Source organism: Paralichthys olivaceus, chromosome 3 (assembly GCF_024713975.1).
Source record: "Paralichthys olivaceus isolate ysfri-2021 chromosome 3, ASM2471397v2, whole genome shotgun sequence".
NCBI lineage: Eukaryota > Metazoa > Chordata > Actinopteri > Pleuronectiformes > Paralichthyidae > Paralichthys > Paralichthys olivaceus.
Window position 1 is genome coordinate 11,458,648 of NC_091095.1, and position 27,921 is coordinate 11,486,568.

The 27,921-nt window shown below is 39.7% G+C and overlaps 1 long non-coding RNA gene across 1 annotated transcript in view; it reads left to right on the forward strand.

Moving 5' to 3' along the window:
• Window positions 1–25,781, forward strand: part of LOC138407186 (uncharacterized) — a 64,570-nt gene extending 38,789 nt beyond the window's left edge. Inside the window, exons 4-7 of the long non-coding RNA XR_011240600.1 lie at window positions 21,511–21,799; window positions 23,276–23,402; window positions 23,490–23,569; window positions 25,119–25,781. This is a non-coding gene — a long non-coding RNA (uncharacterized lncRNA). The remainder of the gene's footprint in view (window positions 1–21,510; window positions 21,800–23,275; window positions 23,403–23,489; window positions 23,570–25,118) is intronic.
• Window positions 25,782–27,921: the final 2,140 nt, after the last annotated feature.

The following is a 27,921-nucleotide window of genomic DNA, read 5'->3' on the forward strand; positions in this document are numbered from 1 at the left end:
TGATCTCACTGTGAGAGGCTGAAGCTCCAGGAGAAATTATCAATGAGATGTGGAAAGACAGAGAGAGAGTGAGTTGGAGGTGCATGTGTGTGTGTGTGTGTGTGTGTGTGTGCATGTCAGAGTGCGTCCATACAATTAGAGAGTGATATTTTTTTATTTCCAACAGCCAAGAAAAGTGTCCCTACATTTATGAACAATTTCAAATTTGCTCAAAATGTATAAATGTACGATAAAAGTTTCTTTCATTGCAACTTATTAATAAATCAGAAATGCCGTGTCCCCTGATGAAGCTCCAGCTCGGTGTTTGCAGTGGGGGCAGTGCAGGACAAAAACCCTCTAACAGCTCAACATCTGTGGACGCTTCATTGACAGTGAGCCCTGGTCCAGCTCCACACTACATCACAGTAATGACCTAACCCACTTTTACTGGCAAATATCAGATGATCAACCATGTTTCTACTGATCAAAACTGTATTTGTCATCAAAGGGTGGTGAAGTCATGATGTAATTCTTCTTTATTTATTCATAAAAAACTAACCCAGTTAGTTTTTTGTCTCTGCATGGCCCATTTCTACAAATTTAAGATGTTTTTGACAATTCAAGCACTGTTGGCAGACTTATTTCTCATACAATTCAAAAATAATGGCCTCCAGTGCTGCATTCCACTCATCAAACCAACAGGCAGCAGATGATGTAGATCAAATGCTAAATACAAAAATATATTTAAATAGTTGAGAGAAAGTAAATTTGGGACCTCAAAACCTTTTTTTGTGATTCTTTCTAAAACTAAAAGGAATACATTTCTCAAATTCATATTAAAACTCAGTAGGGTGCATACCACCACCACCAAGGCCCAATAGTCCCCTTAATTTCAGTCAAGCTGCTTAAAATCTCACACATTTATAGATGAATTCCCTAAATGTATTCATCAAAATTCATCAAGATCTAATTTAATGAGAAATTCCCAAAAATGATAAAAAAAGACGGCAATGTGAAAGAATGTTATTTAAAAAATCCTGCATCTGCCCCCTGACAGCATCTGCACCAAAATGTAATGGTTCTTCACTCACCCACACTGCATTCTTCCACCACGTTTCATGGAAATCCATTTAGTTGTTTTGCACAATCCTGAAAACTATAAAACAAACAAGCACATGAAAAAAAAATCATAAAACTATTTCGTCAAAGTACACTTACATGACAGGTTGTGAATCTAAAAGGGTTATGTTCCTCAAATTTATATTAAAATGAAGACATCAGACTGAAGCTGGTTTTTTTTGGTAATGTCAAATGACTTCAAATGGATTTAGATTTACCTACTTACTGCTTTTAAAAACCTGAAACTCTCCTGCAGCTGTAGATCCACAGAACACTTCAAGACAGATGAAACAATCAAAAACACTTTCAAAGAAACAAACAGTGAAACATCGAGCACCACAGTACCCTCCCTCATCTAAAACCAGCAGAAAACACCACTTGGCAGAACAGCATATGAAAAATTGCAGTGTAATGAAGACATATTAGCCCATAGAAATGTTATCATGGGTGCAGGGAGGAGATTGTTTTTTTTTATTTTTTTATTTTCTCACTCTCATCACCAGGAGATCAGAGATGCTGCTGTCCTCAGAGCTGCTTTTTGTCTTGATCTCATCTGTTCGGCATGAAGGGGGAGCTGTGGCTCCTCCTGACCAACGGAGGTTACAGCTCCGGGATGCTAGCTCTCTCTTTCGCTCTCTCTCGCTCTCTGTCTCACTCTCCCTCTCGGTGCCTTGTGCATTTTCTCACACTTTTCTGGCCGCGCTGTGCCACATTGATTTAAATGTATCTGTTGAGGGGAAAATAATCAATGCAAATTCCCCTGCAGTGCAGCCAACATATAAGACATGTCTGATTCATCAAGCGGACATTGGTATAAAGACCACTCTCTCTCCTTTGTCCCATTCTCTCTCTCACCTCTGGGCCACTTCAGTCTTTTTTACTGGTTTCACCTTTCTATTAAAACTCTTAAATAGTGGAAGGAGTTGTAAGACCAAACACAAACCACTGGAATTACAGCATAGACATTTAACCAAGGTAGGTGCAAATACAATTCATAGACATTTAATATAATATAGTTGTTTTTTCTTTTATTTATTACTGGGTTTTGGCACAATAATTAGTTGGGGAAAACATTTTTATTCTGCCATTCTATGAACTTTTTATCTGAAAATAATTATTAATATATAGACTGGTTCCATATACATGAAAATAATAGTGTGGCTATAATATAAAATAAATGTATATATTTATTTAAAAAGTTAATGTGAAACATGTGTCCAGTTCTTAACCACATTACGATGAATGTGAGTTACCATGTTGGGCAGGAAGGAAGTCTCACCTGACACGTAACCTCAACATTTTGTTTTGCTCCGGCCTGAACTTGGTCAAACGGTCTGGCTCCTAACAAGGGCAGAGTGTAGCAGCCTGTGTATGTAAATTCACTACATGTGTGAGAGAAATAAAGGCGGAGGGTATTTGGAAATTCCTGTGTGATGAAAGGGAAAGAATATCCCCCAAAAATGATTAATGTGGTGTTCAGGTACACAGAAGATTGAGTGATCCTGTCATCACGCCATATGGTACCAATTTATTCCGGCAAGCATAAGGCAAACTCGATGGAAGGGCTCTCACGACTGTGTGCCTCCAACACTTTCCAAAAAGAAGGAGAAGGGAGAAGAAAAATATACTTATACCTACACATATACATTTAAATTGAAATATTAAGTAAATAAATATATAACACTGATATTTATCTTTAAAGTGCTATTTTCGATTTTTGAAAAATACAAATTTTATTGCAGAGTTCCAGGCCTCAAGAAAGTAATTATTCTGGATTTCCAGTTTGAACCCACTCCCATTATCATCATCATAATTATTTTTATAATCATTATTATTATTATTATTATAACCATTATTATTATAATAATCATTATTATTATAATCATTATTTTTATAATCATTATTATAATTATGACATATTTCCACATTACTTTTTTATATGTGGAAAAATTACATTACCCTCTGTGATGCAGGTTATAGCTCTGCACATGATAAAGGTTGTCGTGATCATCATCGTGTATTTTACAGCTCCTCCTCCTCCTCATCATCAAATATCTATGAAGCCAGTTCAGATGAAAGTTTGGTGGACAAAAATCTGCCTGTTTTTAAATCGAAGAAGTAAAGTACTTCCTCAAATATGGTCCAGCACATATATAGTGGAACATTTTCAACAACACAGCTTATTATTTTGACAGCATCCCCAGAGGCTTTATTTAGGATATACAGTCGCTGTAGTCAGGTAGGAAACAGAAATGTAGTTTGGATTTGACAAGCCTGTCGAATCAGGCTGAGGGCTGTAATTTGACATGGATTATTCATCTTTTACCACTTAAATAGGGTCCTTTCCCAGAAATCGACTTTCTGAAATACTTAAGACGCGCTGACCTAAAATCAACTGTGTGAAACATTCTAAACACACTAATTCTAAAGCAAGAGAAACATTTTTAATCTTGCTGCAAAACAATTCTGTTATTATTGCAAAAATGATCAGGACGATCCAGCTATTGTTTGCATATTTAGAATTTTTGAATGAACTATCTTGTGAGGTGTGACGGTGTAGGTGGCGTCGTCGTTATCCAGGCATCCTGTGCAGAGCTTGACATTTTGTGACGTGTCTGCACGGTGCGCAGCGTCTTTGAATCCTGCGACTTCGATATCTCTCTCTCGTGGTGCCGAACAAGACTTTCAACTCCAGCATCTCCCATCTGAAGTATCAAGCGGAAATTAGTGTTTTTTGAAAATGCAGATGGCCACTAGCAGAAGGGGGGGGGGGGACAGGTTAGGGAGCCGGACTCCCACCACTTTTCTTTCTCACTACCTTGTTATTCGTCGGCTCACCCCTGCAAGGCATGCTGACAGGACCTGATAAAGCTCTTTATGGGCTGAACTGAATTGGCTCCTATTATCCAAGGTGTGGAGCTGCTCAATGGTGGAAATAAAAGACTTTATCCACTGCCCATCTGCCCACCATTCACTCTCTGCCCAGTTTCCTGGATTCCACAAAGCTGGGTTCCATTTGTGCTCGAAAATAGTTGTATATAGTTATGTCGGCGGTAATGTCTTATGATAGAAATGCATTTTTTGCCAAATGCCTCATTTGAATACTTGCCTAATAGCCATGGCTTTGGAAATGAAAAAATAAATTACGGTCATAAAATATTATAATAAACGGGTGTAGCTGCAGTTGTGTTACTGTATATGGGTGTATATCTGGGCGGAACTGTAACCCTGAACAGAGAAAAGGGGGGATTTGCTTATAAAGGAGCGGAGCCAGATTTCTAATGTTTGACTTGTAATCAAGGAAGTCAAACCACAGAAATCACTGAAAAGTCACTCTTGTGGCTTTTGGCTTCTCTGAGGAGTCTGAGTGTGATTCCACTGGCATCATATCTTTGTAACAGTGTTTTTCGCCTGAAGGATTCTGAGAAAGCAGAGCTGATTTATAAATAAGGTGGAGAAAGGCAGATTTAAAAAACATGTGCCCCCCAGTGTTTGAATAGAAGTATGCATTTTATTTTTATGACCATTTGCGATAGTATATTTCTGAATTTATTTACTGTGAATCAGTCGGATCACACACACACTCAGTGTATAAACTAATCTTTTATTTCTTTTTTATTTCTCTTGCCAGCTCTGTGATAAAATTCATTTACAAAGAGGTTTGATCATTTCCGTTATGTCTTGGTATTTTACTGTTGCCCCGTCCACCCTCCTTGTGCTGTATTTTCAAACTCTTGGTTTTCTCTGTAGTTAATATAAAAACTCTCTCTTTAATATATTGCACTTTTTATCACATTTGAGCAAACACAGCCAAGAGGACCAATCCATACTGCTCTTTGATATGTGACAGTTAACCAATCACAGAAAATAGTGAAATAAAACAATACTTTTTGATTGGCGTGTTTTAATTAAAGCTATCTGCTGCGGGGTGACCATGCATGTATTTGTTTGACGTACATATATTTTTTTACAGCCTGGCACTTGAAACTCCTTTAATTTCAGCTCGAATGCTGGTGCTCAGTAGCCGTAATACCGTATTGATTTTCTGTAATCTATTAATTTCACCATCACTCCCGTCTTATAGAATTTTTGGGGGGCAAACTTTTTATCACGCCACACGCTAAATCTGTATTTTCAGACTTTTCTCAGGTCAGCTGAAGTTCAGCCAGATTTATTGATGGAGCGTGTTTGTTGGCAAACAGGTTTGTTACAGAGAGCTTTACGGGAAGCAAAGGACACAGAAACAAAATATGACCAAAGTGTTTTTTGTAAGAAGTAAATGAATTATACGTTCTTGTCAGAGGTTTTTATGTTTGTTTGTTTTTTTTAAATGATTATGATTGGATGTGGTGGCACTGGAGTGGAGTGAATCTGTTAGAAATTAGACAAAGAATGTGAATGTAGAACAAAAGGAGGCAGAGACGGGTGTGAACAGGATCTTGACTCTCAACCTATATATCAAGGGTTGTAAGCATCTGTACATCTCATAGAGATCCGCACCGTCCTGCACCGACTGCAGCACGGCTCCAGACTGCTGAATCACTGCCCACATTTCCAATGGAGCATTTCAGTCTGATTATCAGCTTCTAACGATTGTATAATCTGAATAAAAGTGCAGAGATGTGACATGACAGTTTAAACATACACGGCATTGAAAACAGATGGAGGCTGACGCATGTCCGGGCGGTCTGGTTGGAGCAGGAGTTACAGTCTACCACGTGTTGATTGAGCGACATGATTTTCCCAGATCTGTATTTCTTTAGCTTCACCAGTTCTTCAGGCGAGTATAAGAATGGCATGAATTGAGCATATCATAGTGAGCAGCGTTGTGCTCATTGAAATGCAAAGATAATGGGGCCACCTGAAAACAAGATGTACTTCAGGTTGCAGACTTTAAGGTGCTGCATAAATTACAGTTATTGGGAAGCTACGTTAACTACTATATTATGACTGAAATACTCGAGTCACATTGAAACGCTCACACTCATCTATCAAAGGTGCTTAACATGAACAATTGTTCTTCCACACGACACTAAAGCTGTCTGCGCTCTTATGTTATCATTTGAAATCCAAATAAATAAGAGTGAGTAGCTAATACACGTGCTAAATACACATTAATAATAAAACTGGCTGCAGTGACAGTGTCTCATCATCTGTAGCTCAACTTAACCTTAGAAGAACTACACTCTTTAGTATTTCGCTTTAAAATAATCTTGTGTACTTATGTTTTTGGCAAATACTATTAATGTTTTATTCACTGATTCTTTTATTTTTCAGGAATTGCATACTAGCAATTTTCAATAAGGTAACTGGGTCTTTAACTTTAAAAAAAAAGGAGGTGTGCCTTATTTTCTAGGAAGGACACAGTGTCAGAGTTGTTTCAAAAGGCCTCCAAGTGAAAAGCGTTTACCTAGTAAAAAAAGAAGCGTCTTGTGAAATGCCAGAATGTTAAAGGTGGCCAGGACCAGTAACACTCACTTAATATTCATGTGAATTGACTAGTTTAAAGAAATACAGATGACACAGATCCAAATGCTGGAGAGGAGAGGTTTAGGCTGCGTGACAGGGAATCTCTCCCCCAAGCCAAGTGCATAATGACTCTGTTTGCATGGGGAATGGAACAAATAGAGCCAAAGATGGATGTCTAGTTTACTGTACCGCTATCTGCGGAGTTTTGGACTGCTTCAAGTTATCAAAGCCATCTGTTTGTGCCTACGGGCAGAGGCTGATTAATATAGCCACGGAACAAGAGTGTCACACAGAAGCTAAAGTCACAGGCTCCAACCACCAATATTTCTCCAGCTCGTTGAAGGATTTTAAAGCCTCACGCCAGCCGTTCTGTTGTCGATCCTTCACCGAGGTATCGCATCAGAAACGTACAGGAAAGACTTCGGGTCACACTGTCATGACTCATTACAGAGGGAGCAAAGAAAACGCTGCGGGTGCTTTCGAGGTCAGATTTGTTGAGTATCCCTCAGCCTTCATGGGATGGTTTTTGAAAGACGTGCAGCCCGGCAGCGAGAGACACGAGTCGATCTAGAGGGAAATGATAAAATGTTGGTCGGAATGGATGGGTGTGAAGAAAGAAAAGAGATAAAAATAAAAACACAGCGAATGCAGCAGTGTTTGCTGATTTTATTTTATTTTTTAGGGAGAAGTAAGTAGCTCAGCACTAACAAAGTAGTTTAGTGACAATTCCAGGTGTCACACTGAATTGAAGTTGCCAGAAAGTTACAGTTAGTTAGCAATCAGTGAATTACCACATCGGTTATACTGAGCAATTTTAAAACAGCTTTCATCTTATTAGCATTTAGATGGGCATGCTAAATGGGATATTGCACAGGACACAATATAAAAGCAACACCCAATTCATTGACTCTGTGCTTACCACTCACAAGTACATCAATAAAAACAATCACGAGCAGTCCTGCGCTGCCCATCCTTGCCATTTGAATTATTTCAATTCAATTTAACTGCAGTGTCCCACCCTCTCAAGCACCACAACAACATTCAGAGTGCTCAGTGATTCTTCCTATTTTGGACTAATAATCCAGAAAACAGATTTCTCTTTCAGACCAGTAAGCTAAGCGTCATTGATAGTTAAAGGAAGACATTAGCATGAGTCGGTGGTTAATGACATTGTTTAATGGTGTGTTCACTTTGTTAATATGGCTGACAACACAGACACATTATGCTCGCAACTTTGAGTTGTCGTGAGTTCAATATGAAGAGTCACTTTCAAGGGTAAGTTCACAAATTTCCAAATCATCTTTTCAAATGGCTTCTAGCCTGCAGGCGAGTCAGCGGGGCAGGTGAGCGGGGAGCGGCGTGCGGGTTTAAAGTCCTAAAACACAGGGCGAATTGTGAGGGAGCAATTAGAAATATTTATTTATTTTAAATAACACATCTGCACAGGGAGGAAAGTCTGAGGTCTGTAAAATGCATGTTTTGAATAATGGCTGACCAGAGACCTTGTTATTAAAGATTTAGATACAATGAATAATGAACTTTACCCCATAAATGTTGAACTCGTTGTGTCTTTGTTGAAGGCTCGCACTTTTCATCCCAGAGTTCAGTTTAATACTAAACAAACAAGAGTGCTTGTTTTTCTTTCTCCGAGAACCCCACATGACACAGAAACACACACGCAGAGAGAGAGCTCTGATCCTATAGTGAACCTCCAAGATAGCTCAAGTAATTAGTACAATCTCCGTAGGATGCATTCACCTCTTATTGTTAATTATAACAAATTCTCTCTCAGTGATCCGTGGTGCTCGTGGATAAAAAGGTTCCAACTGCACCGGAACGACAGAAGCATCTGTCACAAGTCTTCAGAAACCCTAAACCCGTGCGTGGTCATTGAGAGCTGCGTCTTGTGCTCAGACAGATGGGTGTGGGGGGGTTATCATTTTATAGCTGTAGTGTACTTACATCGCTCTAATTGTGGGATTTCAGACTTGAATGCACTCCTTGTCTTTTAAAAACCCTTTTCATGGCATTCACAGCCCCTCAAAAAGCATGATGCACTCAACCTTGAGAATGTATCAATAATTCAAACACATCATCCTCTCATGATGTAGCTGTCTGAAACGGGTGAGACTGTGTCTGAGGGATAATATTGCACTCTGTCACATCTGACTGCCTGTCACCTGCTGGAGCGTGGCTATACCCAGCTAATGAATGCACATTCAAAGCATGCACATCTTCATGATTTGCAGTAACTGCTGCCCTTAGCAGGAAATGTGACTTTCAGATCCAGCAATGTTCGGATAGTAAATAACTCGCGCCTGCATACATTCCTGGACTGGTCTTGAGTATGACATTGATCCTAGAAGTCTATTCACTCGTGTTTGTGGCCCCAGTCCTTGTCCTTCACCATATAGCTCCCATACCAACATTGATCCAGTTCTTTAGAAATATATTTTCATTCAGTCTTTTATTCCACGATTACAAAAAAATGTCATAACATAAAATTTTTTAAAGAAATTTAATTCTGTTTTGAAAGCATCAGTTTGACCATTTTAATAATTTTTATGACCTTTCTTCAACCTCAACATGAACAAAACATTTTTTTAATTCAAGTGTAAAAATGTTGCAGTTGAATTTTTTATTTTTTACCTCAATGTGGCTCTGCTCGCATGGCTGTCATATCATTAACTGAAAATGCTGGCTAGTGTGTATTTGTTTTTGTGTGCTCTGCAGTTCACTGGCTCACAGCGCTGTGTGGTTCCAGTGGATTGAGGGTGAGCAACAGAGCCTTTTTGACAGCTGGCAAACACGAGGCAAAAAGATTGGACTGATACTATTTGTAAAAAAAAAAAAGAAAAGATCCTACAGATTGCATCCGCACGTCTCAGATTTATATATTTATATATATATATATATACATAATACTTTATAATGCTTCAATATTTGAACATTTCTTGATTTTCTCTGAATAAGCTGATTGACCACTTTTGCTTCCATGGTACATTTTTCTGATGGAATCATTTCCTGTGTTGTTCTACCAAGGTGCAAAGATATGCACCCGAAGGTTTCCTTTTTCTGCTGTATAGGGTGATTTCCCATCCTATTCATTGTGCATTGGGAATTCTTTGTAAAACTAGCATATAGCACTCAGTAGAGCACATACCTCTGCCAAGGCCTGACAGTCATTTAAACCTCAATCACACTGCACCAAATTGGATAAACTCATAGACATCAGTCCCATAAATATAATAGATTTTTTGCATCAAAATCCATTAATTGTTCCAGGGAAATTTGTGAAAATGTCCAAAAACATCTCACAATGTTAAAGAAAGTGAAAGAAAATGTCCTGAAACTGCCTCCTGATCTGGATCTACACCCTGACCGATGCTACATCCTTCCACCAATTGTTGTTGAAATCAGTCTGCTGGTTTTTGTGTAATGCTGCTAGCAAGAAACAAGCATTTAATCTAACGCAGATGAAAACATACACTCTTTGTCTGAGGTAACTAACATATGGCAGCGATCTTGATGATTGCATGATAGGATTTTAGTTTTTCAAGAAAATGTGTAATTATTCAAAGGGATCTGAAGTAAATTACACAAATTTTGATCTTCAAAATTAATTTTGAATTTGAATTCAAAAATGTAATAGAGCTGTGGTGATGATTAAATTAAACATGTTTAAATAGAAAAACTTCACATTCTTCCTCCTTCACATTGGCAGTTTAATTCTGTAAAAGCAATTTATCTCTCCACCATCTTGACCTTCATTCTCTTACATTTCCCTGAGCAGCTTCACTGTCAAACCACTGCTCCACCTCCTCTCACATTGATAAACATATCCTGTCATCTGCATTTAAGTCACTTTGCTGATTTCACACATTTCTCGAGACTGGTCTGTGGCTAAATCCCTCTGCTGCATTCACATGTCATTAGGCTTGTTCTATGATCAGCATTGTGTTTTTTCTCTTTACACAGTGAAAGTCTGCAGCAACTTTAGTGAAACACCCAAGTAAGCGTTTGAATTTTTATTCTGGCGTGATGCAACACTTTGTTACTGTTCTGTATTTTTTTTTAAAAATCAATAAAATTCATTATCCAGTATATCAAGTGTATAAAACGTTGCAGCAGCTGAATGGTGAGATCTGAATATCTATTATCTGTTGTCATTTTCACTGATGAGATAGAAATGGATTTGACTTGACTCTTCAAATTAGATCCAATTATCATTGGGATTGAAAATGATTTCCGCGATCAATTTATCTCGCTCGCACTAACTTCTGGTACAAGATAACCAAATGTGGATAATTAGTGGCTATGCAAAATCATTACCCATTGTTAATCACAATGGACGTTTGTCTTGTTCATTGTCATTCCAGTATCAGCACACGTGTCGGACAAGAATATTCCACTGATGTAATTTAATCAGGGAAAATCTTGGAGAAGTTTTGGCTCAACTAGACCCTCATACTCCAGACTGAGTGTTTCGTCCTCTACAGTACCTGCAACACTCTCAAACTTCAAGAAGATGTTTAGGAGGCGACTCTTGGTATAGGTTTATTTCACGAGAGATACTATTTTCAGGAATTGTCATTGTTTAATTTGAGGAAATTCATATAAAAGTGAAATGTCCACAGGAGGATAAACACATCAGCAGATTACATCTTACGTAAACAATCAGTGTGGCCTGATTTAGAGAGCAGAGTAATACTCATCTTTGTCTATTTGATAATCTTGTTTAGTCTGGTTGTAACAAACAGTCCTGAAAATGAACAGTCACGGGAGATAATGCTGTTTAGTTTCAGTGGGAACGTGGCCGTGCTTCCCTCGGGCTGCAAGATATTTGGATGGGCGAGTGAAAAATTGCCCGGAATTCTGACCAATGAATCGTTTTACGCCTGCTTTAATTCATTTCATAAATATTCCGCCAGAGAAGGTAATTAGTGCAGGTGTTTACACATATTTCTGCCATCAGGGTGCACAGTAGGATCACAGTTGGCTGAGTGAGTTTCAGGTTATTAAATTAGGCCCAAGGTAACAGGAAGAAGGATGAGCTACAGTTGGGCAGGTATGAGCAACAACATGTTTCCCTATTCATCATCCAAACCAAAAAAACAACACATATCCAGGAAATTATGCAGGTTCAAGTTATGTCCCATTTGTGGAACAGATTCAGTGTTTGCATAATCAGGTCTGTATACAGGAAGATCTTTCATATTCAGGAGAGGTCAACAGCAGAGAGACGTCTCCCTGGGGGGGGTTTGAAAGAAGGGTTGGACCGAAAAACAGAAAATTAAGCTGCTTAACTTTACAGGGCCAAATAGGAAAGGAAATCATTTCGTCATCTTCCTGGCAATAATGCAGTAAACAATGTGGAGCAGAAAGCATGAGAAAAAGGGGAACTTGATTATAATGTGTACGTAACTTTTCTTTTGTAGCTCCGATACTATTTAAGAAGTCTTTCCCAATATAAGGGATGGCTCTTGGTCTGGCGGACACACTCCAGTTAACACCACAGAGACATGTCTGTGAACAGCTATCTGTCGGATGCATACTTCCCACTGTACTGTCTGTTAAAACATCCGCACTCGTCAGTGCTGCAAAAACTCCACAGACAATGACAGCTCTTTCCCTGAGGTGGTGGATCTAGTGGTTCCACTGCCCTCACCTCTTTAGCCCAGACACAGAACAGCAGACGCATTATTGGTTTTCACAGGAAACTCACTCACAGCACACAGATGCTGCTTTTTGACAATAAACATTTAGAGATGCTGTTACTTTTAAATGTGGCGCTTGATTTTAAGACCTAAATGTCATATTCATTAAATGGACGGCACTTGTGTGGCGCTTTTCAGTTTAATCGGCCACTCAAAGAGCTTTTCACTCATTCCATACTCGCACTCAATGCTGGTACAACCATCAGGGGCAAACTCGGGATTCAGTATCCTACCCAATGAAACCTTAACACGCAGAGTGAGAGTGAAGGAGCTGGGGGATCAAACCAATTACCTTGAAGTTAGTGGGCAGCCCGCTCTAACTCCTGGGCCACAGCTGCCTCCAAGATTTCCCTCTTACAAAAAATGCCCTGCTCTGTTTGCAGCTCACTGTGGCTGTGGCTCAGAAGGGTTGAATTGAATTGGCATGTGAACACTTCTTGAAGTGTCTTTTACCGAGACACTGAGCTTCATCCAATGGTTAGACCAGTGCTCTGCATGGTAACGTGCTGCCAGGTAACTGGTAAGTGGAAAAAACTTTAAAGAGCTTTGTGCTATAAAAACACACATCATTCACTGAATACCAAAAACCACTTGTGACAGCCTGAAGACAATACCGCTGAGTCAGCTTGAAAATTTAAATAACCCAAAAAATGAACCAAAACTTACAGGATCAAATGTAAACAAAGAAACAAAGACATTAGCGTTGGTGTGGAAATGCTCTTAGTACTGTGAAGCAAATCCAGCCACACTAAGTGAGGCTTGTGGAGGTACAGTGGAGGCTCAATGTGTATTTGTTGTACACTCGATGTAATGGCAAACAGTTCACTTTGCAATGAAGGGTGATAGACTGAATGATTAATATTCCTGAATTTAAAAATATATAAAATACTATGACCGTTGGTATAAAGATGGTAACGTTAGCGTTGCTGCATGATCTGATTTTTCAACTGATTCGCCCTTTCTGACAATCACAGGGATGTTCCCGATTCAAGGCCAGGCTTCCTTATCTGCAAGTAATCCTGAAGTGTGGGTGAGGGGTCCGCAAAATAATCTTACTGTTACCGATGGTGTCAGAGCTTCCCTGTTTTCCAACACGCCTACAATGAATGAGCCAAATTTATTAACTTCTCAGCAATGAATCCTGGCATAGTTATTTTATCTTTTGTTTTTTTTTTCGCTTCAAAACAGAACCCACATCAATTCATGTTTGAAATCGTCACTGTGAAATTGTTCCCTACAAACTAGTGTGTGCTTTCTGACGAATATAATGTAAAAAACCTGTTCAATCTGTCATCGTGTCTGTGGTCTCCCACATTTTTTAAATCGTAAGAGTTGAAAATCCGCTTGTGTGCACCAGGCCTTGATCTGCAGCACTAAAGTTTGATATACACGTTCAACACATACATCTGGTACAGCTGCTTCTAATGGACAGTAAAAGGTGGGGATTATTAGAAAATAATGAAGTGTGTAACTATAGTCTCTTACCTGCTGATGTTATAAACCTTTCCAGTAACACTGCACATGCTGTTATTTCAGATCAGTCACGGTGGCAGAATGTTACTGTGGAGTCTGGGCAGTAACTGGAGATTTCATTAGCACCTGAGAAAACATTACACTGAGTGGTTATTGGCCAAACTCAGGTCCAATGAGTGTGAAGCAAGTGTTCATTAGTTGTATTAATAGAATATATCCATCTGTATGGCACGTTTCCTGTGGTTGGAGTGGCGGTGCCATACAGAAATCTACTTGGGCTTGCCAGGTGGCACCAGCTGACAGTGCCAATAAAGTCTTTTCAAATTAGAGGCAGTGTGTGCTGGGAAAGATGTTTCACACCATGGTTCTATTTGCATGTATCAAAATCAATAACAACCAAGCAGCAATGATTTAACACTTTACTTACTGACATGTCTCCATTAAAATACTAAAGGCTGCGCCATCTCGTATATTAACGTCATGTAAACATCCCTCAAGTTCCAGCACAGGATTTCACCTTTGAATTTACGAAACTCAGGATTAGTCACATGATGGTTCTGAATGTCATTCCAAAGGGTACGAGGTGAAAACGTTGGAATGTAGTACATAATTACATGGTAACACATGATGATTTGCTCAGATTGATAAATAAACTATGTGGCCTCTGTGGAACCAGTTTGGTAAACGGGAGGTTAGCCCATCAGCTGTTCCTATCAGTTTAAATTTCCAGCATGTCTCCTGCACACTGACTCATTTTCAACAACCAAACGTTTGGAGGAAACATAATGCTGGACTGACGACACTTTCTGGTAACATAATAAGACCATGTGGTCAATTAACAATACAGTGAGTCGCACATAATAAATGCTTTGGTAACCTGTTCACCGACATCATCACTATAAATTATTTATTTCCCTCTAAAATGTCAGGACTTGTGATGTCGAATATCTGCTCAGAGATGTTACAGCTTTAGTTAACTTAGAAATAATAAGCTACAAGAAGTCAGTGACATCAAGCAGGAGAAATGGCCTGTTTATTAATACACACATAGGGATTAGACAGAAACCAGGTTCCTGGTGTCAAAGTTCAGCTCTTTGTGCACAGTGTAAAAGACGAGTGAAGATAAAGAACTCACAGTCCCCAGAGACACCATCAAGGAATTAATCATTTTATAATTTTACACAGCTCCAGACTCTTAAAGGTTGAGAAACATCAAACCAACGAGAGTAATATATGATGTGTTTGTGTAAAATATTAAACTGGAACCAGCAGCATAACCTTAATCAAAGTGTTTTTGTATCCTGAACCTTAGACTCTGGTGTCAAAGTGCTTGTATTACACATCCACCTTCCACTTCCCCCAATACTTCTGGTCCAAGAACAAAACCTGCAAGAAAGTAAAAAAGTCCTGAGTATATAAACTTAACTTGGAGACATGTTTGCAGAACTGTGTTCTAAAATGAACATGAAAATTTACTACAGTTGTCATGAATGTGTGCCAGCAGCGGCCTTTGGCCAGGTCTCATTTTTCTGTCCAACATGTACGGTTAGTTAGGTGAGTTGTAATTTTTGATGTATGGGCTAATCACAGTACACTGAAGTATTGCCCACCTTGTAACAGTTTCTGGCGCGTGGGAGAGTTGCCACAGAGGCACAGCTGCTTGATTCATTGAAAATCAACAAAACATATTTAAGTTGTGATGTTCATTTTTTACACTCTGACAATTCAAACATACCTTCAAACTCCCAGCAGAAACAAACAGTGGCCTAATGGATAATTAAAGTTCACTACATTTCCAGAAACCTATATTTTCTTTTTATCATTCAGTAAATTGTGCGTTGCTCAGTGACATTTGTGTTTCCAGTGAGCGGAGCAGAGGATCTGCAGTATTTTATGTGCTGGTCAAAGCGTTTCTGGCATCACTTTGTTGATGATGGCTCACAGCAGGTTATTATATTTCAACTGGAAGAGGAGAAAGGCCATAAAAATAAAATAGTTGTATTCTTTGGTTACACAAATCACCATTGTATGTAAGCTAAACAGTTCAGAGCCATGAACATTGTTTTTTTCTGTTTTTAAGCTCTGTAAAGCCTGGGATGATGAACTTGAGTCTGTAAAGCCTTTACAAAGAGAAGGTTACAACTGTGTATGCAGATACTGCAAGTGCAGTTAATCAGTTTCAAGCAGCACTACCTTGCTTATACTAAAGCTCCAAGTTTACATTTGAAGGACGAACCCAGCGTATGAAGTAGAATACACTCAGAAAGCACTCACTTCTACAAAAGCTTTACAAATCATATATTTTCAACTAATATATTGTATGTCATATATGTGTCTGTGTGCTGTATGGATGGCCGTGAGTGTGAAGTAGTATATGTGTTTTCTAAGTTTTAGTGTGAAGCACATCAAGTCTACTCCTGCATAGAATTAATTTGATTGATATGAATAAAAAGGTTCATGGAATTTGAAGATAGATAGATAGATAGATAGATAGATAGATAGATAGATAGATAGATAGATCGTTACTTTAGTGATCCCATGGGAAATTTAGGAGATCCAGCATTTGGATCCAGATCCATTAGAAAATACACTTGATTAAATGTTCTTTTTTTTTATCTTGCGTAAATCCTGTCTGTGAACAGCACAAGAATACATTTTTAAATAAGTATGGTAATGCTCATATTTGTCTATTCATCACGTTGACGTGGCGTCTCATTGGCAAGATACCATCGCATTGTGCAGTTTTATTTTTTGAAACTCGGAAGTTATGAGCTAAAAGTATCTTACAAATGGCCACATTGTTGGTATATTGCAGTCTGGACATTTACCAAAGGCTAAGCACTTGGCCCACGACCAACTCAACTGACTCCATTACCATAGGTGAGATATTCGTAGAGATATTCTGATATATAGAAAAACAGACCCACACACAAAAATATCCACCTCGGTAAATGTACTTTGGGTTCAGGGACATTTTTCCGGACTCTAATGTTTTCTGTGAAATTTCCGAGGGTCATCCTTTTACCTACCAGCAACTCAGAGAAACACTCATCTTCTGTGTGTCTGACCCTTTATCTCACCACCCGGGTTGCAAGACTCCATAACCCCTATTAACACAGTGGCAGGAATATGTAGTTTCTCAAACCAAGCTGTTTCCAAGTCAAATGCATGATGATAAATATTTCATATGACTGTTCCCATTGAAAACAGCTCTCTCTTTGGGTGAAGCCCAATTATTCAGTGCATTGCTGTAACAAAAATAAAATCCTATTATCTGTATGTTTCTTATTTAGTGTTTCACATGCTGCTTATGGTTATTGCAAAACATCAGAAATATCAAATATCTCAGCCAGGTATGCTGAATGATTGACACCCGATGATTACCTCAGTAATCAAAGTCTGTTGTAATGCTGCATGTTTCATGTGAATCCGTGCGCTCCATCAGATTGCTGCCTGTGGAATGCGGTTTCGCCTCGGACCAGGATTTTAATTAGAGTGGACTGTTTTTGAAGTCAGACTGGTCATTATCTGGCAAACAGAATGGGGACATTTCTCAGAGGGAACATAGACCCTGTTTTCAAAACTCAATATGCAGGAATTCTTCACACAGATAAATGTGATTGCACGTATTGCTTGACATTGTCGCGAGAGCCTGTCTTCAACTTTTCATGCCGGATTTGCAGCAGCTGTAGGCTGTGGAGCCTCGTGGACGAGAGAGTGAACGTGATTGCAGAAGCTGAAATGTACCGCAACACAGCCATGATACAGTCGTATGAATTTATCAGATAAATGACTGAACACTGCCTTTGCTATAATAAGAAATTCAATTGAAAACAGTCACTCATCATTGTATGAATTTGTGTTGTCTGTGCAGCTCATTGTTCATCAAAACTGCAGGAAGCTTGGAGCTTCTTCAAACTGTGAAAGCGTCATTTTATGGAAAAAATCTGTATTTATTGATAAGATTTATGTATTTTTGATTTGTTCTTAATATATTAAGATATATATATATGTGTGTATATTAATATATTTATTTCAGGATGTTAGTAGCCAGGCTGTTCCAGATGCTAAGAAATGTGTTAAAACGTCATTATAACAAGTAATGACAAATGCACTTCTATGCTCTTATGAAAAAAATGTATCATGCATTAACATGAATACATTAACGAGTTGATAAAAAGACGCATGAAGGGTGGGAGGCTTTCATTTTTAGAAAATATTGTGAGATTTGGATAACACCATCACAGGCTTTGACACCGACTCTTTTGATACAGTGGCTACTGTGCTGAACGAGTGAGGAGTGCTCCCCTGAGGCTTCACCTGTGGTCTCTTTAATTACACCGGGGACAAAGGGTCAGTTGTCTCGAGCACAGTCGTGAGGGGAACATCTTTACAACACACAGAAACATGGAGAAAGCAACTGTCAGCGAGGATTTCTCTGTGTCTCACTGCTTTCTCCCTCTTTCCCTTTTGATCATGCTCGGCTTCCACGTTGCTAAGCACCGGTGCAAGCAATCGTGTGCGAGAATATATTTGAGTGAGGGAGAAGCCAGCCGGATATTTATTCCATTCCTCACTGCTGGATGAAACCACTTAGCATTTAGAATATGGGATGAGTTTCATCTGTGCAGGTATGCCACAGTGGGCAATCGCCAAACCTCATGATGTTTGGGCGGAGAGGTAGACACGTCCGACCAAATTATTGTCATAGGATTGTATTTACCAGAGATATTAATATTCATAATAAACAAAGGGAGAGCTCATCTGGTATTCAACATAAGGAGGAGAGGATGGAGGAAAGCTGGGAAAGGCGGATGTGTGTTTGTGTTTCCTGTGACCTCGATGAAGCCTTGTTGAGGTGGCAACATGTTAAAGAACAACATATATAGTTTCATATTTGTATTGTTAGTTTTCACCCCGTGCAACAATTATTGCAACAGATGTGATATGAAATACACAATTTGAAGATGAATTCAGTCAAATCCAAATGAAGAAATACTCCTTTGACCTTGCACAAACTGAACCAGAGTTATTTCTAAGTTCGTAACATACGAGACTGCGTTACAGCTGGTGCAGAAGCCATTTTTCCTGAAAGTTGGCCACTGTGACTTTGATAACAGTGGTGGGATCTCCATAGAATACCAAGCTGTGCAGCGAATACACAGCTCCGTGGGTAGTCAAACAGTCGTACTTATGAGATGCATAAAATTGCTTGAAATAAGGTATAAGCTGGTTTACACCCAGATGGTTGCACGTTATGTTGCACTGAGTCAAATTGAACAGAACAAAGTGGTGTTTAACTGTCTCCCCTGCGGTGCTGAAATAATGACCCATCTTTGTGTGCGTTGTGATCTCTCTCTCTTTCGCTCTCTCTCTTTCGCTCTTTTCCTCCTTTTTTTGTATTTTTTTCCCCCCTGTTTTTTCTCCTTCCCTTTTTCTCAAATCTTCTTTAGCCGATTGAGATATGTAGCCCGGCAGGAGGAAAACTGCTGTATCTGGTGAAACAAGAGCATGAATAATTAAGAACGCTGTTATTAATGAACTTCCTGACATTATGTTAATAAATGGTTTCAAGTCTAATTTATCAGCACGACTTGTGTTGTCTAGTCCATCACTTTTTTAGGAAAACTGAGGGCCCATCTCAATAATGATGGGGTGAGTTTTTGTGAGAAACGTGGGTATGACATCAAATAACTTTGGGACTAGAAAATATTAATGAATAAAAACCACCATTCCACTCGGACACCAGTTCCTTTACGGTCGCTACTTTTCGAGCCGAATAACAACACAGATTTCGGCGCCTGAGCTCTGTACTGAATAATTCTCGTCTTACAGGCAACACAAACATCTCTGCACGTGCCTTAGTTGACATTACACTTAACTCTGGTGGCGACACACTCTCTACATGGCTCTGGCAGCATGTAACTGTTAGCTAGCAGCAACCTCAAAGTCCATGCGACAACAAAATGCCTGGAAGTACACGGTCGAAAGTGTGGCTGTATTTCACGTGAAAGGATTTTGATACAGGAACGTGCAGCAATTCTGTGCCAGGGATACATTTGAAGGCAGAGGGCTGCTCGGTGTGCGTGACTCAGGCAGCAGTGTGGGGGTCAGAGTCAATTGATGAGGAGTTTGGAGCTGGAGTACTTTGTACTGAAACTGTTATTTAGTGTTACATTATTTTAGTTGGGTTACGTTTATTATGGTATTTTTATGCACTTATTTACATTTGCAATTTGCCTAATCAAGAAGAAAATGTTGACCATTTTTTGTGTTTTTTCGGCTTTGCTACCGTTTAGGCACCGGTACTGTTTTAATGCTATCGATTTAGCACCGACATCGGAAACACCCTAAAGAATACACAACCCTAACAAACACTATTCATGTTATCGCTCTTTAATGCATGGTCCTCATTTCCACTTCATAGTCTTGATTGGGATCTAATAAGACATCATCGTCCACTTCCTCCAGCTCCTATGATTTTGTACTCATGAGCTGCATAACCACTAACAGGCAGCTGGTCTGCTGGATTTAGAGACAGTTGCAGCAATTATAGAAGGACTTTCCTGCACAGTTGCTCATGAATGACTTTGTAGACAGTCTGTGTAAGAAAAAAAAAGATCAGTGAAATAATTTTTTTTTAAAACAAACTAAAGTAAATCTGATTATAAACAAGTTGTGGTGATTCCGTCAGGGTGGATAAATATTTAATCACGATGTACCACACCCGTTCACTGTGACCAGCACTTGTGTCTTATCAGCGTGACAGCATGGTGTGACTGATACTGAAGATCCCAAAGAGCCATTAGTGTCCTCTTTTTCATTCTGACACCGACTTCTGGATATCTGCCATCACTTAATATTATATTACAGCATCAACAACCCCCCGTTTATCTTTATTACTGGCTCCTAATCTCTTGTGACAGTTAATCACGTTACAAGTTCTTTGGGTCTCCTCAGTTCTTTGCAGTTTTCTTGTCTTCGTTTGTGTTTCGCCGTATAATATTTATACAACTCCTGATCGCTAAACGGTCCATTACACTGCACGCTCCCCAGTCACAACTTGTGTCTTAATAAGAGAAGTCGCCCGTTCTCCCTCAGTGCTGGTTAGCCGTGCTGTGATTAATGTCTTCATGGTCTGGTCAAAGTGTCGATATCTTCGGCAGCTGGGCCCATCTGTCATCTTTTTCCCTGTGACACCCCTGAATGCAACTCAGGTCCTATCAGGGAGGCCATCCATCAAAGTGGTAAACAGAGACGTCTCACATTAGCAGCCCCGAACACTTCTCATCATATACCATAACAGACAAGCAATCATCTGGCATTATGTAGTGCCACGGGCTAATGTGAAATATTAAGGGAAATATACAGCGTGCCAGCTGCCGAATGGAAGGGGCATCTGTGCTTAGTGTAATGGGTGGGTAACAATTTAATAGCGTGGAGACAAGAGATTGTAGATTTGCTTCCGAAGTTGTAACAGGACAGACGTCGGTACAGAACAGATGATTTTTCAGGAATCTCTCTTTCTATGCTTTTTTTCCCCTCATCCATTCTGTGTGTAAATCAAACACACGGCACAGGCACCATTTGCTCTGAATAGCCACAGCATATTGATTGTATACTCAAAGTGCAGAAGACTTCACTTGTTAAACTAGAGCTGCTTTATAAGAGACTTTAAAAAATGACCCCCTTGCAGCGTAGAATCGAATCCTGCATTTATTACATTTGTCTGCCGTGTCTTCATTTCCTCCAGGGGGCAGTGGAATCGGAGTGAGCCGGGGTGTCCCAACGATTGGTGACGGATTCACCACCATTGCCGACGAGATAAACGCTAAAGGGTTGAGGCCATGCGCCAGCTTACAGGATCAACCTCATCGTTTTCTCCAGCGGCCCCCCCCCACCACACACCTCCCCTACCCCTCTTTCTCGTTCCTTTGCAGCACTCATTCCTGGCAGGGGGATTACGCTGAGAGGAATACGTGTACGGCGAAAATCAAGATATGGAGCTCTTTCAAGTGCTGTCGTCAAGTGATGGAGACAATGTGGGTAAAATTCCTGTTTTCCGTTCTCGAAAAGCTCCGCCTCACACTCTGCTGTTTTTGAAAACCAAAGGCCACATTTCTATTTTTGTATTTTCCTCCCTGCTTCCAGCAAAGGTGACTTTTTTATATTCACATCTGAAACACTGATAACGGTCTCAGCAGCAGTGGGGATTCTTAAGTAAAAATTTGTTAAAGTGAGAGATAAAAATGTGGCAATATCACAGATAAAACATCAGTCTCTTGGCTCTTGCGGCTGGCCATTGTGGTCCGTTATTTAGATTGAGCCAACAGCAAACCACATGGAGCCAGAAAAGGGAAAACTCTATTAGATAAAGGAGGCCAAATTAAGCACAGGTCCCCTGAAATTGAAGCAAGATAGTATTTCTGCGACGCTTTGAAACCCAAGCACGATCTGGCACACATTTAGGGGGAGGACGGCTAATTGCATTATCACCTCTGCATAAAAACTCAGTCAGTTATGTAGACGTAATGGGAAACAGGATTTCTCCTCAATGCTTCATGTAATGCACAATTTTTTTATTTCCTTCACTCGGAGGATTTTTTTTCTTTCTTCCCTCCATCTGCTGCGGTCAAAGGAGATACTCATTGTAACAGTAGGAAACATATCACATGTATCGAGGAATGAAGCAAAGGAGGCCAATAATCAGGACAGTTAAATGGAAATAGTTTCATTTCCTTTGGTGTAAACAAATACCCCATGCAGTCGCCGGAGCAGAGCAGTGGTTGATCGGCTGCTATAACTCAACAGAACACTTTGCCCTGAGCTAAACATAATACTTCCTGCACTTAACTAAATCCATTTTTCAACCCTCAGAAGAGTTACAACACACCAGGGCTTCATGGCACAAATGTCTGATAATGTTAAACTTGTGCAAAACATGTAACACAGCACAAGGACTGCAGAGATTTGTAAAGGGGTTTCAGAACAGAGACAACTCAAGGTTTGATACTGAATATTTGTTACTGTTCAAATATGTGTTTTTCTCCAGTTGGCTAAACATAATTATATTAGATTTTGAAAATGACCATCCTGAACTCTTCTTCCTTTTCTTCATTTTCAATTATTCCTCTGACTTGTAAAAATCAGCAGGTTAGTCAATAGGCCACTGGTCTGTCATCCTGCATCAATATGGATTATTCTCTCTTTTCATACACTGTGCAGCCCAGTTGCCAACTGCTGAAATATCTGATGATTAATCGTAGCCTGCAGCTACACGTCCACGGAGAGTTGTACAAATTTACCAAAAACAAAAAGTGCAGTTAAGAGAGCAGCGCAAAGTCAATAATATTCTTCAAGGATGCAAAAATATCCCAAAAAAGTATTTTGTCTTGCATGCTGTGTTTTCCGAGTTTAGTTTATTCTTCTGTAATTAGCACCTTGTGTGTCTGAGTTGTGTTGTAGTTGGCTGCCGCACTGTTGTAATAGCATGATTGCTTCTTTTCACCCTATCACAGGAAGACGCGGGAGGTCTTTTTCACTTCCGCAGGTGGTGTGAAGACCATCGCCACACCCTCTGGAAGCAGCATGCCTGCATCCGAAGTCAGGATACCTCAATGATACCTCATACCGGCGATGCTGTTTGTACGACCCCAGCAGACACGCTCTCCCCATTTGTTTAACTCCAGTTGTAATGGTGCTTGACTTGCTCCTGGTGCCTGTGTGTTTCAGTCCATATCTCAGCAGTAAAGTAGTAGACTGGTCGGTCTAAGGTCCTGCTGCGAGGCGTCGGTAGATAAAGCACACTGCAGGTAAAAACATGCATGGCCACTCACCATTAGATCACTCCCCATGCTGTCCCTGCGATAGCACTCTTAATTAGAGGGTCCTTGGATCTTGCTGTCTAAACTCGGGTTTTACTGCCCACATTAATACGGTTTCTCGCAAGCTACGGCGAAACAGCGGCGTACAGTATATTATGAATATATGCTGTAATGACACCGTTGCGTAGTTGCTTTATGGCTCCATGTTGAACTTCTGCTTCCTCCCGAGCACTGGCTGCATTGTCTTTGGCGATTAGCCTGTAACTCACCTGTGCTTCCTCCCTAGACAATGGCCTATTCTGCTCATGCAGATGATGGGGTGCAGTATCAAAGCCAAATGAGATGGCTGCCAATTAGAGATGGCTGCCAATTAGGGAGGGCTTCCAGGTGCATTTCAATGCAAACTCGCCCCAGTAACTGCCCCCTGTAGTGTCTCAATTCAAAGACACTTTATAGCCGCTGGACTTCCACAGAAACTTATGAAAGTGTTTCAGTTACCAGTAAAATGACAGAGCTCTATTCAATACTTAGCACAGGGGTGTTTGAACTTTGTAGTGATGTCCTAGTAAATGTTTTAAGCAGGAAGTTAAATTGACTTGCAGCCGGTGCCGTTTGTGTAACCCCCTTTATTTTTTCTTTGTTTAATTCTCAAAGTTAACTGGACAAAATCAAATAATCCATTTTTTCTGTGTTCTGGATCGACTCCAGTTCAAATGCTTGGAAACAGTGTGAGACCACATGGTTATTTGGACAGCCCCCACACTCCCCGGGGATACAATAGACTTTTATATAAACTCCAAGTGCTGCAGCACAGAAACCTCAGACAAATTTAATCACCTCTCAACTAACGTCGTACAGGTCATTTCCGACAATGGTTTCAATAAATATGGACTTGAAATGCATGTGTTAAATATGTTGTTGACAAGTGTAAACTTACTGGAGCGAATTCAGTGATTGAATGAAGAGAAAAAAACGATAATGAGAAACGATGCCACATTCAGCATTTGTGGCAAACCAGGAAATTCTACCTTTTAATACGTTTTACCAGCAGCAGGTCACGAGAGAAGAAAGGCTTTCCTAAGTTCTTCTGAGTGTGTTTCCTGAATCTGTAAATGCACAGTGGTGCACCAAAGTGGCCTTTGAATCAACGTTTTTAGTTATTATTGAAATAAAATCGAGTCGGGGCAGAGGGGAAGAGCGAGCTTGCTGCTGTAAATCTTGAAGCTCTACCTCTGTGATTGCTCAGGCCACCGCAGAATAAAGATTAGAAGAAAATCACTAATCGCAGCGGATGTCATTAGCATATCACCAATAACGGGATGCGAAGGGGAAAAGAGGAATTGCCTTATAATGCCGGTTAAAGTAGGAATCAATGCCATGTATGGATGCACACAGCTGCTTGACAAACAGATATATTCATTTCCAAACATGGGTAAAGGAAGTGTCTAATAATGATGTTTTTTTCAATGTTTTTGTCTGAGTCACTCGCTGGAGCACTTGATGTTAATATCACATTCCCCCTCTCTCTTTTGATCAGCTTTTGCAGCTGGGCTGCCCTGCCTCACTTGGATGCATCAACAAAGCTTGAAGTGGCCACTCTAATCTGGTTAAGTATCGCCTGGTTGGGGAGAAATTAGCCGAATTCTTTTAACTTTTCAAACAAACATAATGCCGTCAAACTTTCTGGATGAGAATCAATTACATGAACTGAAAATAGGTTTGGGGTAGGGGGTTGGGGGGGTTGTATAATTTCATTTCTGGAAATCGTCTAATACATCCATTCAGTGGCACATGCCTGTAGTGTCACATCGAAGCCATATTTCAGTCCAGTGAAATGAATGAAGCAAGGGGGGGTATCTGTTGAATGCCAGAATCTTTTTCATAAATCTTTTTAAATATGGCTATTGCCTGCCTAAATCTATAAGAAATTATAAAAAACTGGAAGAGGGTATACCACAAGGCCCAATGTCCCCTTAATCTAAACAAGCTGGTAAACTGGAATAGCACATAGTAGAGCACATACCTCTGCATACAGTCCCCTTGAATCAAATCAAATTGAACCAAATTTTACACACTCAGATATCAAAATGGGCCTGATTTCTTTCATCACGATCCATGAATTATTCCTGAGGAAATCAGTGAAAATGTAAAAAAAAAAATGCTCCCATTCCCACAGTATTAAATAAACTGAAAAAAAAAAGAAATCCTGGCTCGGCCCTGTGATCTAGTGTGTTCTTCCCTGACCTATATTACATTCTTCCACCACATTTGGTGGTAATCTGTCCAGTCTGTTTGTTTGTGTAATGCTGCTAACAAACAAACAGTTATTAAAACATAACCTCCTTAGCGGAGCTAATAAAAATCATCTTCTTTAATTTGTTTCTAGGACTCAGTGTCAGTCAATATTGTAATCTAAGAAATCTCATATTATTTCTGTAAGTACAAAGACGGATTTCTGTTGTGGCTGAATAAACAGCAGAACATTTTACAAATCTGAGGTAGAACATTAAAAACAAGAACGTGTTAAACCTCCTCACCATGTTTGAACAAAGCATAAGCATTATATTGTGTTACTTTGCTAGTGAGGAAATTCATATTGTATTAATTATTGTTATTGTTTTATTGCTCAGCTCTGATTATTTCTTTGGAGGCTGAACATTTTTATTTTTCTGAAATGTTCCCCCGTATGAACATTACACTGGATGTTTGGTTTAGTTATCCAAAGTGATACAGTTCTGGTTCTATACTCAATCATCTTAAAGCTTTGATATAGCCATGCTGGAAATAAAGGGACCCTCATTAGAATTCAATAAATCACCTTTTAAATGAAGATTCATGTATGTTCGTGGATCTAAAGAAACAAATATCCATCTATGTACCTGTCAGACAATAGTGTGTGTGTAGATTAATTACCTCCGAATCCTAAACGAAAGAGATACAACGTACAGTTTTGCTATTTTCAAGAGATAAGATTGTGGAAAAAAACAGAACCGACTTCTTTTATTATCAACTTGCCCAACAGATGGTGTCGAGGGGGGAAAAAAGAATATGATCACAATACAAACATTTTTAGTTGTATTGAACATTTTCCCCCATTGGATCTTTGGGGCAGATTGTCTTCATTTTTCAATGTGTCTAAAGCCTTTGTTCGAGAGGGATCTGTTAAATCTGTCTTTCTGCTAATAAACCGCCATTATTCCCCCCAACAAGGCTGCACTCATTAATAATGCTTCTGTCAGATGCCCATTCTCCTCTGTGAAAATAGAAAATATCATTAATTACAGTTTCTGTCACCCTCTGACAGCCCGAGCAATTGTTCCAGTCCCTGAGTTGGGTTTCATTGTGTCCGTACCTAGTGACCACCTATTCTTTACTGTCTCAATGGGGATGTCCAGCATGTGAGAGCCACAAAGGCCCTGGGAGATCTCAGCACACATTGCAGGGATTCTGTCCCAGCAACACATTAGTCATCCAAGGAGCGATTGAGTTTGGTGGCAAACTCCGAATGTAGATCTATCTCACTCTCTCGAGCTGAGATTAGGCAGAGTATCAGTCAAGACTGAGCCGGTTTTACCTTTCATTGTGGATTTGTTGCATTTCTTTTTACCTCTCAGAGAAATATGCTCCTCAGAGAAACAGAGGGATTTTCTTGTTCCATTCGTCAACATTGGGAGAGAAAGAAAGGAAAAGTAGACTTATGATTGCAGCTGCTGAACGCACAGAAGTACATTCTTGTATGAATACACACGGATCTTATTGCATGTGGAATGCTTGCGCCTGAAAAATGGCCAATGTGAATAAAAGGAAACAGTTGCAGCCTAACTCTCCCAACATATCCGAGCGCAGTGCTAACCGGGGGAGTTATTTGGATTGTTTATTTTACATTATGTAAACTACAGTCACACACCAACTGTTCCCCAGAGTGTTGCTATGTCACACCAATGTGTGGCTTACACTCCTGCGAGGTGCTTTTATTTGTGCTCCAGCAGAGGAAACACCGTAGCTGCTGTACATTAGTTACAAATTCAGGCCAGAAACGTATGAGTCTATTTAGTGCCGTCGCATTTATAAAGCAAGATGTATCAGATTTCATGCTGAGCTCATTTTAATTTGTTTATGTGTGCTTTTTTTCTTTTTGAATGGCTTCAGGGGTAAAATAAGCACAAACACAACTGTTTCTCTTCCACAAATGGGCATGATCTGAAAAATGAGTTTGGGAAAGCATGTCAGTGCTTCTCAGGATGTCTTGATGAGATTACTTTAAGCATGTGGGACCATCACAGGGAAATCACATTCACAGCTTATCCTGCTGATTGATTCAAATCTGCAAAGTATTGAAT